Source organism: Canis lupus, chromosome 7, assembly GCF_003254725.2.
Source record: "Canis lupus dingo isolate Sandy chromosome 7, ASM325472v2, whole genome shotgun sequence".
NCBI classification, from domain to species: Eukaryota; Metazoa; Chordata; class Mammalia; order Carnivora; family Canidae; genus Canis; species Canis lupus.
Window position 1 is genome coordinate 60,775,235 of NC_064249.1, and position 13,252 is coordinate 60,788,486.

At 40.0% G+C, this 13,252-nt stretch overlaps 1 long non-coding RNA gene across 1 annotated transcript in view; it reads left to right on the forward strand.

The window, feature by feature from the left end:
- The first annotated feature begins 4,566 nt into the window (after nt 1-4,566).
- The window catches only part of LOC118355358 (uncharacterized), a 169,724-nt gene continuing 161,038 nt past the window's right edge, over nt 4,567-13,252 (forward strand). Inside the window, exon 1 of the long non-coding RNA XR_004817693.2 lies at nt 4,567-4,948. This is a non-coding gene — a long non-coding RNA (uncharacterized LOC118355358). The remainder of the gene's footprint in view (nt 4,949-13,252) is intronic.

A 13,252-nucleotide genomic window follows, 5' to 3' on the forward strand; every position in this document is an offset into this window, starting at 1 on the left:
TGGCAATTGAATACGTAGGTGGACCAGATTATGGAGGGACTTTAGAGAGAAACAAAATAATTTGTATTTCTTATTCACTATATACTCCCAGGGACTGGCATATATTAAAAACTCTGTAAGTAATTACTTAATTATTGATCAATTAATGTGCCTTGCACATAGTATGCACTGCTTAAATGGTTGATATTGCTCAAATTACGATTATCGTGAACACCTTTGTTTTTCAGATGGAAAATGCAATGATTTGTTTGTGTTAGGAGATAGTTTCTATTTTGGTCTGATGGAATAGCTCAGAGAAACCATATTGTTTAAAGACATTCCATCATGTTCCAAGGGGACATTTTACAGAAAAAGCATTACATCACCAGGTATAGAGTTAGAGTTCCTACAATAAAATCCTCCCATGAAACATGAAAATAATGAAGCTATCCATGTAAGAATTCAATTAAGAATGCCTACTATGGACCTTCTGAGCAAAGGATAAAAACATTTCTGTCTCCTCTATAACGCTTACACTCTTGAGGGGAGCAGAAAATAAGCAAAAGATATAATACTACAGAATCTGGTAAATGGTAAAGAGAAGAAAAGAGTGCAGAATGGGAGTGTTGGTGGGGGAGAGGTGCAAAGAGAAATTCCGGTGTCAAGAATGGTGGCCAAGAAAGGCCCTACTGAGAAGGGGAACATTTGAGTTAAGATCTGAAGAGTGATGAAGGAAGTCATGGAGATGAGTCTATTTGGGAAAGTGTATTTGAAGCAGAGGGAACAGCAGGTGTAAAGGCCCCGAGGCAACAGCAGGGAAGTGGTCAGTATATCTTGAGTGAACCAGAAAAGAATGGTAGCATATCAGTGTAGGACCTTCTAGGTCACAGGAAGGACTTTGGCTTTACCCTGAGTGATGTGGGAAGCTAGCTGGGGTTCTGATTTAGTCATGTTCTTGGCAGCCACAAGCCTCTCTGGAAGCTGTCCACAATTGTTCTAACTAGAATTGATTGATGTCTCCTGGGTTTTCTTAGTATTTCTTTCTTTTGGATTACCACACTTCCTTTATTTTTGATAAAAATAGGTAGTTTTCCTCCTTTCCCTGGGTTACAAATACCTTGAATGTACCTTGTTCATATTTATGTGTCCAGAGACATCTGACATAAAATCTCTATATAGACATTTACCAAATATTTCATATAACTTTAGAGCTTTATATAACTTTATATCTTTAACTATATAGCGTTTATATACATTTTCAACTTCATTTATGGTGAATTATGATCATATAATATCACACAAGTGCAGAACAAGTGACACTGGCTATGCTTCTTTGACATGACTAAATAAAACTTGAGCATTGTTTGTATGAAAAAAAATTGATTGTATTAGTGTGTTCTTTTTGAGCAATAAATTGATGTGCCATTCCATGGATAGCCAAAAACACCTAACCATGTTGCAGTCTGAGTCTCATCTGTAGGCATTTGAAATAATCTGGCAATTCCTTTAGAATTCACTCAGTGAACTACAGCTCTGCAATTAGTCATGCGTGTGATTTGAGGGTACTGAAAGGCCCCTGCTTGCCCTAAAATATTTCCACTATAAAGACTGCCTCCTCCCTGTCCTTACTCAGATCCCTTATCCTTCAGTCTGCACCTCTGGAGCAATTTCATTCTCATTTAGCCAAGGAAAGGGCATTGCTCTTAGAAAGCTTTTATAGAATGCACGCTGATGCTAAGCAGTTGGAATCACTCTGAGCACAGCCTGGTGGAGACCTTGTTAAAAATTATGCTGTACTTGCACCTCTCTTAACCAGCTCAAGACAGAACCAGTGTTCGTTCTATCATCTATCTATCTATCTATCTATCTATCTATCTATCTATCTATCCATCCATCCATCCATCATCTAACAGAGGGCCTCTAATTCTGCAGCCCTAATGACATAGTGAGCAGCTCTCTTCTGCACGATCAGCTATTGGATAAAACAATTCAATCAGCTTTGATAATTTGGAATAACAGGACTCTGCCAAGGGACTGGCTCTTCTGATTTGAAAGTAAATGTCTTAACCTCCCTCGCCATGACATTTATTTTCCATAAATGGTGCTGGCTTTGCGTTGGCATTCTTTTAGCAGCAGGAGACCATTATCCTGTGAGAATGTTCTCTCCCCTTTCACATTATCTCTTAATTATTGCCCTCTTTTCAGCAGACAATGCCTTTAGGAATTTTCATGTGATTTTCCCCTCCGTTCCTCCTCTGACTTGTACCGCCACGGGAGAGGATTTTTGGGTATTAACCCCAGAAAGTCTACAATAATGAATCTTATAGACAGTTGGCTCAGTCTCCACGGAATCCTTTGAGAGGGGCTGAGATGCCGTGAGCAACGTGCAAGGCAAATGCTTGGGAACTACAACATTTGCATGGAAGCCTTCGAGGGCAAGGAGGGAATGACAATGCAAATCTCCGAGCTGGCGAGTCTGGCTGGAAGATTTAGTTTTTCCCACATGTTAGGCTCTCCAGACCATCCCTTTTATTTATTTATTTTGAAGAAAAGGTTTCGCCCCTCCCACTAACAAAAATAGCCTTCACTAATGTAAATCCCATTTCTGCAGTTTTGGTGAGTCTGTAGCCAGCCAGATTAAAACAATAGCTGCAGAAAACCCAAGAACTCCCCCGATGCATCTTAATGGCTGTTTGTTAACTTCAAAACTGACCATTTAAATGCTAACCCTATTTAGCAAGTAATCCAAAACATAAGCACCCAGCTTGAATCATTAGCATTTAATTGTGTAACATTTTCTATTGCTAGTCAGGGCCAATTCTCCTTGTATATATATATATACGTTTTTCAAAAAGCACTTTAGGACTCAAATTTATGTTCTGGCATAAATGCTTCTCTTGCATTATTTATGAATCCATGGGAGCCTAGGTTAAGGTTACATCTTGTGCAGAGGCAGAAGTGCATACAAAACTTAAGAAGAGCCCCCCACCCCCTCATATATTTGGAGGTTAGCGGAAGGGATCCACAGTATTCTGTTGAAGTTGTCATCAATATTTATTGATGACGACTGTGATGTCATACAACAGGGAACACTGAGCTCCACACACGTTTCTGGCAGCGAAAGAGTGGGGTTGAAGGTCCCCCCCCCATTTCTTTGAAAATACAGGAAAAAAAAAAAAAAGAAATTCCTGGTGCTTTTTCAACATAATATAAAGGTCACTGACAATAGCCCACCTATAGATGGTGATGTGTGACATTTAAACTGAATACAAGGAAAGCATGATAAGCATTAAAAAGAACTAGTCACTTTCAAGATAATGCTGTTTACCAAAATCATTTCTCTTTGGAAAAAAAAATACTATACCATTTCATTTTATTTCTCAGATATTTCTTGAGAAACATACAGTGTCTTTGGGAGAATGTGAATAAAGAATAGACTGTCCATGACTCTTATTTCATCCACTGATTTATGAATAATATTTTAAAAGCGTGGCCTAGTAGGCCTTGGAAACTGGCCCCGGGGAAGAAATATCTTTGGGTGTTATTTTCAGTTGTTATGTTTTGGTGAAAAAAAAAAAAAAAAAAAGCATTGAGGTGTTTGTGGAGTGCACGTTGCCAAAACTAACAGTTGTAAGAAAAGAAAGTCATTTAGAAAATGGTTCTATTTTTACACTTCTATCGGACGCGACCAGCTGGACCGATCCTGCTTTCTCTCCGTGGAGTCGAATTGTTTAACTGCGTGCACGAGACCTCCCCGTCTCAGCAGCGGGCCAGAGGGGGATCTGAGCGTGGGAGAGGGGTGAAGGAGGGGTGCTGAGAACCCTTGCCCCCATTAAGGCTCCTGAGAAACTGTTGAGACCTGGCAGGTTCCTGGAGTCTGCGGGGGAGCCAAAGGAAAAGAAAGAGGAGCATTAGAAGGGGCAGGAGCCCCACTGGGAATGGGGATCTGTCTACCCTGTAGGTTGGGGGGTGGGGTTCGGAGCAGGCCCGTGGGAAGCGGTGGTTCTCCACGGCCTTGGTACCGTGCACCGCGCTGCCCAGGGCACCCCTGACACCGAGTGACCACCAGGGCGCGGGGCTCGGTGCTGGGCCCCAGGCCTTGCTGATTGCTCACCACCCCCCTCCCCGCCCCGGGGGGCGCCTTCTGAGTCAGAACCGCGGGAGGGTAAAGCGGGAGCGAGCTGCGGCCCTTCCCATTCTGCAAGCGCCCCGCGCGGGTAAGGGAGGCCCGGGCTCCTGAGCTGGATCCGGGCGCCAAGAAGGGCCCTTTTCACCCCTGCGGGGAAGGTGAGCGCTGAGCTCCCGCGGCGGCCCGGAGCCGAGAGGGGCGCAGGGCAGCCTGCGGGCGCCACCGGGTCAGCCGAGCGGCGGGGCTCGCGTGGGCCTGGCCCGCGGCAGGTGCAGGAGCGCGCCGCGTCCTGGGGCGGGGGGGTCGCTCTCCGTTGCCTGGACGCTGGGAATTGTTGCTTAAGCAGGAGTAACACGCTGATCCTTTTGAAAAGCGGAGCTAAAGCCAATGACGCCTTTCTGTTTCTGCAGTGGCACTGCGACCTCAGTATCAGGAGGACATTGGGGGGGGGGGGGGGGGGCAGCAGGCCAAGCAAGCACCACTATTAATTGAATGAGGGAAAGGAAAACTATCCCAGTGCCTACTACTCCCAGAGTGTAAGACACTCAGTATTTTCAGTGAGTTTGCATTTAATCCTTACGATACTGTAAGGCTTTACCCACTTTTTAAAAAAAGAATTATTTACTCATGAGAGACAGAGAAAGAGGGAGAGAGTGAGGCAGAGGGAGAAGCAGGCTCCATGCAGGGAGCCCGACGTGGGACTCGATCCCGGGTCTCTAGGATCACGCCCCAGGCCAAAGGCAGCACTAAACCAATGAGCCACCTGGGCTGCCCAGACTTTATCCATTTTGTAGCTAAAATCTTTGAGCGTAAAAATTACATGAGATGACTATCGGCCAGGTAAGTTTAAAGTCTAGGACCAAAAAAAAAAATAAATAAATAAATAAAGTCTAGGACCATATTTAAATAATTGGCTCATAGGTTAACTGGAAGGAGGTTATGGATAGCAAACCCTGCGTTTCAATTTTGCTGTTAGGATTATTCAACCCGAAGTTGCAAATGGTATTTAATATTTTGGAAGACAGACTTCCGATGGAAAACAGACCCAGGTTAGCTGCGATGATGGTTCAAGACCAAGAACGTGAGATCAATCACGACTCAATCTATTTGGCTGCACATCAGTTAAAGAAAAGTAACCTTTTCAAAACTATAGTTGAGAAACCTGAAAATGGCAACTCCTGTTAAAAAAAAAAACAAAAAACCCTAAAAACTAATGATAGTGCTTGAGTTCTTTGTTCAATGTGGGCTGCCAAAGAAGATAATGGCACATTAGGTGTTTTGATGGGTAATACATATTAGAATTGGTGAATACATGCAAAGCACTTTGCACAGTGACCAGCCCCAAAGTAAAGGCTAAATTATCAGCTGCGACTGAATTGGATCTTAACTAAGGAAAGTCCCTGTGCTGAAGGGGAGACACCTGCCCCGTAATTCCATGTGTCAGACATTTATTATGCTTTCCAGGAATCTCCTCTTACCCTAATGATAACCTGGTAGTTAGGGGGTATTATTCCCATTCTACAGATGAGAAAATGGAGCATTGCTCTAGGTTATTTAACTAATGCCTTGTGGAGCTGGGTTCCAAACCTGGGCATTCAGACTCTGGGAGTGGGTCCTTAAGGTTCTAAGATTCCAATCATTTTGAATGTTCAGATTTTTGTATAATATATGTTATCCAAATATAGGACTTCTATCTCCTTTGTATACATGCCTACTCATGCTACTAATTGCACATAATAATAACCTGTTAATGTTATAATTTTAGCAAGTGGGGCCATAGTAGACTAAAAGACTTAGCTTCCAAATATTAATAAAAATAAGTTTTTCTTTGGTAATACTTGATATTTTCACATTATTTTTCACATTTCAGAGTGGGGGATCCCCTTGCCCTTCTTCTCTATTCAGAAATATTCTTTATTATTTTTTTAAATATTTATTTATTTATTTATTCAGAGAGAAAGAGGCACAGAGACATAGGCAGAGGGAAAAGCAGGCTCCATGCAGGGAGCCCCACATGGAACTCGATCCCGGGTCTCCAGGATCACACCCCGGGCTGCAGGCGGCGCTAAACCACTGAGCCACCGGGGCTGCCCCAGAAATATTCTTATATGCATTTACAAACCCATGGCCTTTTTAGGAGAACTGCTTCCACTGGATATATTGCCAATTTGTTCTTGCCATGTTTGTCAGAGTTTCAGAAAGCTCTTGTTTAAATTTTTTAACTTCCTAATGAAATGAGGCTTTTGGGAACCCTGAGGCTCTCCTTGTTTTATTGAATCCTTCCTCCTGTAGATCTTCCCTGTTGACTCCTATATCCAGGCACTGTTACAGGCATGGGATGTATAGTATTGAACACAAGGCACCAAGCCTGCCCTTGGACCACTCAAATTCTCTTCCTGCCTTCACCATTTTAGACTTCTGCTGTTCTCAGACGACAATTAGTGGTGTGAAAAACCTTGTTCTTGGTTATTTTTTTCTATTAGTGGATACACATGTGTGGTGTAATCTTAACCTGTTAGACATCTTGGTCTCTTCTCGTTTAAACTCTTTAAATTAAATTTGGTCTCTTTTGGAAAATCTCATCTTTGGAAGCTTTGGTTTATCCATTTTCTCCTTCTACTGGGCTACTTCTAGCTTCCCAAATAACTACTTGAATCCAATCTGCTTTGGAGGCAATGGAAGCTAAGATACTAGGTATGAAAAGAGTGAATTACCAGGGGAGAGATATTCTAGATTGAAGGAGATTATAGATTCAGCCTAAGTGGAATTAAAATCAGCATCATGATACTGTTTATTTTCTTTGAACATTAGGTCTTCTTGTTGTCAAACTTTCCTGATAGTAGTGCCCTCTCTGTAATCTGTAGTTTTACGAAAGTCCTTGCTGATTGTAGAGGGGAAAACACCATGAAATACCACTCTGAGACTTCATGTTCCAAATATTAGAGGAATGGCATTCCACAGCCACCTCAACAGACATGAGTCACTGGTATAACAAAATGTCTTATACTGATAAAATTCAAATTTCTAAATCTAATAACATAAGATAGTAGAAACTTTAATATTTTACGGTATAATAAAATGAATATATTTCTAATTCTCCTTTTCAATCCCTTATGCAAGCCTTCTATGTGACTTGAGTCTGATTTGAGAGTAGCCCTTTACAGATGACACCTGTAAGAAAAGGCAGGAGCAGCAGCAAATCAAATTTTTATTAACGTAGTAGAAATAAAGGATAATGTATTTTGAAATAATTGGTGTTGCGTTTTTTCCTTTGGATTTCTCCCCATGTAATCCTTCAGCTTTAAGATCCCTTTTTTTTTTTTTAATTTATTTATTTATGATAGTCACAGAGAGAGAGAGAGGCAGAGACACAGGCAGAGGGAGAAGCAGGCTCCATGCACCGGGAGCCTGACGTGGGATTCGATCCCGGGTCTCCAGGATCGCGCCCTGGGCCAAAGGCAGGCGCCAAACCGCTGCGCCACCCAGGGATCCCCAGCTTTAAGATCCAACAGTGGGACTGTAGTGGGCAAAAGGTGCTCAGCTCTGCTGGGAAGCTGAGAGGCACATGTTGGAATTGTCCCATTAGTGGGGAGGAAGCTGGACCACCACTGGGCCCTTGTTGATGGACTGTGGCTCCAGGAGTGTGAACTATGGCCTGCCCTCCATACTCCCTTGGCTTCCAGGAATGAGGGAAGTTACTAGAATATATGGGAACATCTCATAGATGACCCCCTAGTAGTAGATAAGAGCATATGGACAGGGCATCAGTTAGTCAAATCAGTTATTCAGTAATGAATACTGATTAGTAACTTAGTATAGGTGGGTAGTGGAATAGCTTGCCAGGGCTGCCATGACCAAATACTATGGACGGGGTGAATGAAATTATTTTCTCATAGCTTTAGACGCTGGAAGTCAAGATCAAGGCATTGGCGGGATTGGTTTCTTCCGAGGCTTTTCCCTTTGGCTTGCAGATGGCCACTTTCTCCCTGTGTCCTTAAGTGACTTTTCATTTGTACAGAATTCCTGATGTTTCTCCTTTGTGCTGATTTCCTCTTACAAAAACAGATTGGATCAAGGCTTACCCTAAAGGCCTCCTCTTTCCTTAACTCTTTAAAGGCCCTATCTCCAAATATCCCATTCTGTGGTACTTGGGCTTAGGACTTCAACATATGAAATTTGGGAGAACACTGTTCAGTACATTAACAGGTGCTATTAGATGCATAAGGGAAACCAAAGATGTATCCAAATTATAAAGTAGCTTGTGAAATGTGGGTCACTATAGAATATCTGTCACGTTTCTGTGCAATGGGCTAACTTCTTGATGTTTTTGCAAACATCTTAGTCTGAAGGTTCATACTTCAAGTACAAAGTTGATATTTTAGTTTTAGTGATCTCTCTTTTCTGATGATACATAGACGTGTGTGTGTATGTGTGTGTGTGTGGACTTGGGCTGAAGGTGTTGGATTCTTTTATGATGTGTACTCCCTCAGGGGAATGATGCTGTCATGCTCTGGTCTCCCTCTTGTCCGTCTTGTAAGTGCTACAGTTTTGGAGAGTTCTGTGGAGTTCATCTTATTCTTAGGCATCCGAAGAGAAGCTCCCAATTGATAAACCTTGACCACCTCCTTCACTGTGCAAAATCATTGACTCCTTAGTATTTTATCAAGCCTTATTTCCCTTTTCCCTTCTTCCCTAGTAAGTAGCCTACTGATCTAGAGGCCAGTTGGGGGTTACGCTTATAATCTAGCTGGAGTAATGAACATACATGAACAAAATAATTACATGCTAAGCCTTGTGTTGAAGGAAAACCTGTAGAGAGAATATCACAAGGGGTTGTCCTTATAGAAAGCTAATACATGAACAGTGTATGGAAAATTTGAACAGACGGATGACAGCAGAGAAAGTATCCTGGACAAATCCTCGATTTAAAACTGAGAATAATGTATTTTAAATATATTAAGAGTGTACACGTATTAAATACAAAATGTAAATTAAGCCACAGATCTGTTTCTAGAGGAAAGGTGAATTGTAACACATAAAGAACAGCTAGCTCCTAAATTATAAGATATGAAGGATTATTAATGGTTTATAAAATTTTCTCACCATATTGAAAGTTTCGGTGTATAGCTTTTCAAATAAATCCTTCATTAAGCATTTGATAAATATTCCTCAGTGTTAAAAATGATTCGGGCTGAAAAAAAAAATGATTCGGGCTGTCCTATTTTTTAATAGGATATGTTTTGAGAGTGATGGCATGTAGGGAGAACTTTGAATCAGCAAAGGCTTTTTTCCCTCCCTTTGCATTTCCAAACCAAATCCTGTTTCAGGAGTTCTAGTAATACTGTTGGAGTGTGGATTGTTAGGTGTGAAAATTATACGGTGGGAGCATATTTGTTAGAGTATGTTTAGGTGGTGGATAATACAAGATACACAGCTCATTTTTACAAATACTTAAGACAGTGGCAGAACAGAGTCCGTTAAGGATGTTAAACTTCCCTTGGGGGCTGAGAGAGTATGGAGAATGGCCTGTGTTACCGAGTAAGGCCCATGTGCCAAGATCAGTTTGCTCAGTCTAGCAGAGATGAGTGAGGTGGCTCCATCCTGGCAGGGGGCTCGGTAACTGGGACCAAAATGCCAGTCTTCCAGTTTTCCTTCAGATGGTACCAGGACATTCAGATGTGTGGATCAATCTGGCAACCAAAGGAGAACAACTTACACTGTGGGGTGTTTGACCCCAGCTCTCTAGTTTGTCTGGAGCTCCCCTCTCATCTTTTCTTTCTAGATCATTTTGTCCTTCTGGTAAATTTGTGGAACAAGAAGGGAAGAAATAAGGGAATAATCCTAAATATCATTTTAAAAAGCCAAAAGTCTCTGTCTTCCTCTTGATCCTTTCCTTAAAACACACACACACACACACACACACACACACACACCCCTGCTGGGAAGAAAGTTAAGGAACTTTTAATTAGTATTTTGAAATTTAAATCAAAGTCTTCAATATTCAAACTATTACATAAATTATGAAAAAGTTGAGATATAAGGTACAATAGAGTTCTTTGTAGTAAAACTTCCTCTTATGTTCTACTCCTGTTTTTGTAGACTTATCCATATTTTAACTTGGTCTCTAATTTTTAATCCCCAGTGTAGAGATCATACTTCTTCATTGAAGAGTATATTTCTCACATCTTGACAAAGCCCTTTTCATCTTGCTATTAATAAATTGGCATTTAGTTTTTCTGAATGTGTTGCTTTGAAGCATTTCACTTAAAAACTGAAAAATACTCGTTTTATGTAAGGTTTATATTTGCAGTGAAATATTGCTATAGGAAAAGTTACCTATTTTAAACTTCAGAAAATTTGATTTATACCTTTCATGTTTTCAGTCTTGTTTGCTATTTGATTACTGGGGTTCTTGATTATGAAGTCTTTTTCAACATGGATCATGAAGCACTAGCCATTATTTTGAGAATGTTACATTTTCTGACTATTACTCAAAGAAATGACTCATATTGGATTGCATTCTAGGATATTAAATTATAAATGGTTTCTAAGGCTTCACACTTCCTCTTTTTCTTATTATCTTTGACATGAATCCCCTGAAACTGGATAAATGTAGTTTGAGATGGTAATAGAAATTGCAGGCAATCCCTTAATTGCCTACCAAAATCCAACAAGTGCTGAAAACTGACAAATCTCTCATAATTCATTTGGTAGCATTCTGACCTGTCCTGAGATTTTTCATTGGTTGAATCAAACCTGAAATAATCTTTTTATAATCTTCATGTAATTTTTATGTAACCTTTATAATCTTTCACCCTATGAAGCACAAATATGTTTCACTGAAGACATACTAAGATGTTTGCATATGGGGTGCTGTCCCACATACTGCTGGGGAGTTATCTATATCTAGAATATAAAAATACATATAAAAAATACATTTCTGCACCTTCTAAAATCTGACTTCTAAATTCCAAAACCTACCTGATCCCAAGTATCACGCAAGATTTTCAAAAGTAAAAAACCTTTTTTTTTTTTTTTTTGGCAAATGTAAAATGAGCTCATGTCAAAGATTCTATTCAACTCATTAATGAGAAAACCAATAACCTACCTACTAAAGCTGATTCAAAGAGAATTTGAAAAATAGACTTCTCTAGTCAAGGCGGTCCAGCATTGCTGAAATTTGTATGAATAGATTTAAAAAGTAGCTAATGGCTTACAAAGGTGAGCACTCTTACTCAACAAATTTACACATCATGCAATTTCAACGTATCAGTATTCTGATTAAATATTAAATAATAAAGTCCTATATAGATGCGTTCTCCCAGATATTTATAGAATCCTTAAACAATGACACTGAAAAGATATCTGCTATCAAGATTTTATTTCCAGATTTTGAATTTTTTTCCACTGCTTTCTCATCCCTACATAATCTCTAAAGTTTATTAGTAATAAGGTCTTGCTCTTATATGTGTTTACAACTCTTGCAGCGTGCAGTCTGTTGTAAAGTAATGAAAAAAAATAACTATTTTAGTTTTTTAAAAGAACCTTGGCTTGGACTTTTTTTTTTTAAAGGTTTTATTTATTCATTCACGAGGGACAGAGAGAGAGAGAGGCAGAGACACAGGCAGAGGGAGAAGCAGGCTCCATGCAGGGAGCCCAACACGGGACTCCATCCCGGGTCTCCAGGATCACGCCCTGGGTTGAAGGCGGTGCTAAACCGCTGAGCCACCTGGGCTGACCTTGGCCTGGACTTTTAAAAGCCTCTGTTTTGAGTCTTGGAAAGCAAGGTCAAGAATCTCCCTTTATGAGATTTTACTAGCAGTACCTACAGTGCTTATAGGTTGGGGTGAAATGTTATCTCCTAGATAGTCCCAAAATTTAAAAAGCTACTGACTCCTGGAAAGTGGCCTTGCTTATCACTGTAACCTAAATAATAGAACAAGTTCCATAGCAGTTTTCCTAGTAGGATTTGATAGCCATTGGCTCCATACATCAAGTATGATTTTTATTGGTAAGCTTGTTATACAATATCAAATAGGAATCCTTTACAGATAGGATAGGCTAGATATATGATCTTAGTGACACCATTTGTTAGTTGTATCCTAGTAAGGACAGACTCCTTGAATAAATGTATATTACCATGTCTTCCTTAAAATGAGAGGCAAATAGCCATATTTTCATTTAAAGTAAGGAGATTCTGTAACAGCATCTGAATTCTGAGGTCAACAAGAAGTTTACCAAAAGGTTAATTTTAATCTACAGAAGCATGCTCTACTAATTTGAGAGATTTTTTTTTTTAAAAGAATTTTCTCCTATACTGATTAAAAAATAAGACACTAAAAATACTAAATACATTAGAATGGCTACAGCGAAATTTCTCACTGGTTCATTTAGTCTGATATAAACTTTTTCATGAGCTTGTCTGCTTTTAGAATAGTTTTGCAAATCCTGATGGTTTTCAGGAATAATGAATTGTCTAAGTGATGTCACCCACCCAAAAGCTCCAAGGCCTGATCTGTGAGTTTTTGCCTTAAATTCTGAAATGGACCTTCCATGAGTTGCTGAGACCATCTTTCTGTGTTGAAAATACAAAATCATGCCTGTAGCTTCGTTTTCAGGCAAGAATCAGGGTTAGACTGAACTCTGTTTGATAATGGGGCTAACTGCTGTGATTAACTTAAGTAACCGATAACCTAAAAACCAAGGAGTATAAAATTCTTTATTGCAATGAAATCTGTAAATCTTTCCGGTTTCTCCTGAGGGTAGGAATTTATAATGGGTGTTATAACAAATAGTCTAGGGCCTCTCAAAGAGCTCTGTAAAACAATAGTTTTCAAACCTTATCAGATTGCTGGGTTCCACCCTAAGAATTTCTCATTTGATAGCTCTGAGTGGGGCTCTAGAATCTGCATTTCTAACAAGGTCCCAGGTAATGCTGATGCTGCTGATCTGGGGACCAGCTTTAAGAAACACAGTAAGAGGGTATAATCTTAAACACTTTTATGAATATTTAATCAATACACTTATCCTGTCACCTAACTTAAAATACTGTTCTTACAATTGTGTTGAGCTGAGAAAGAACATACCAAATATGCCCTATCTTTTATAGTCATTCCCCTTTGAATAAAGCAAAAATATATATAT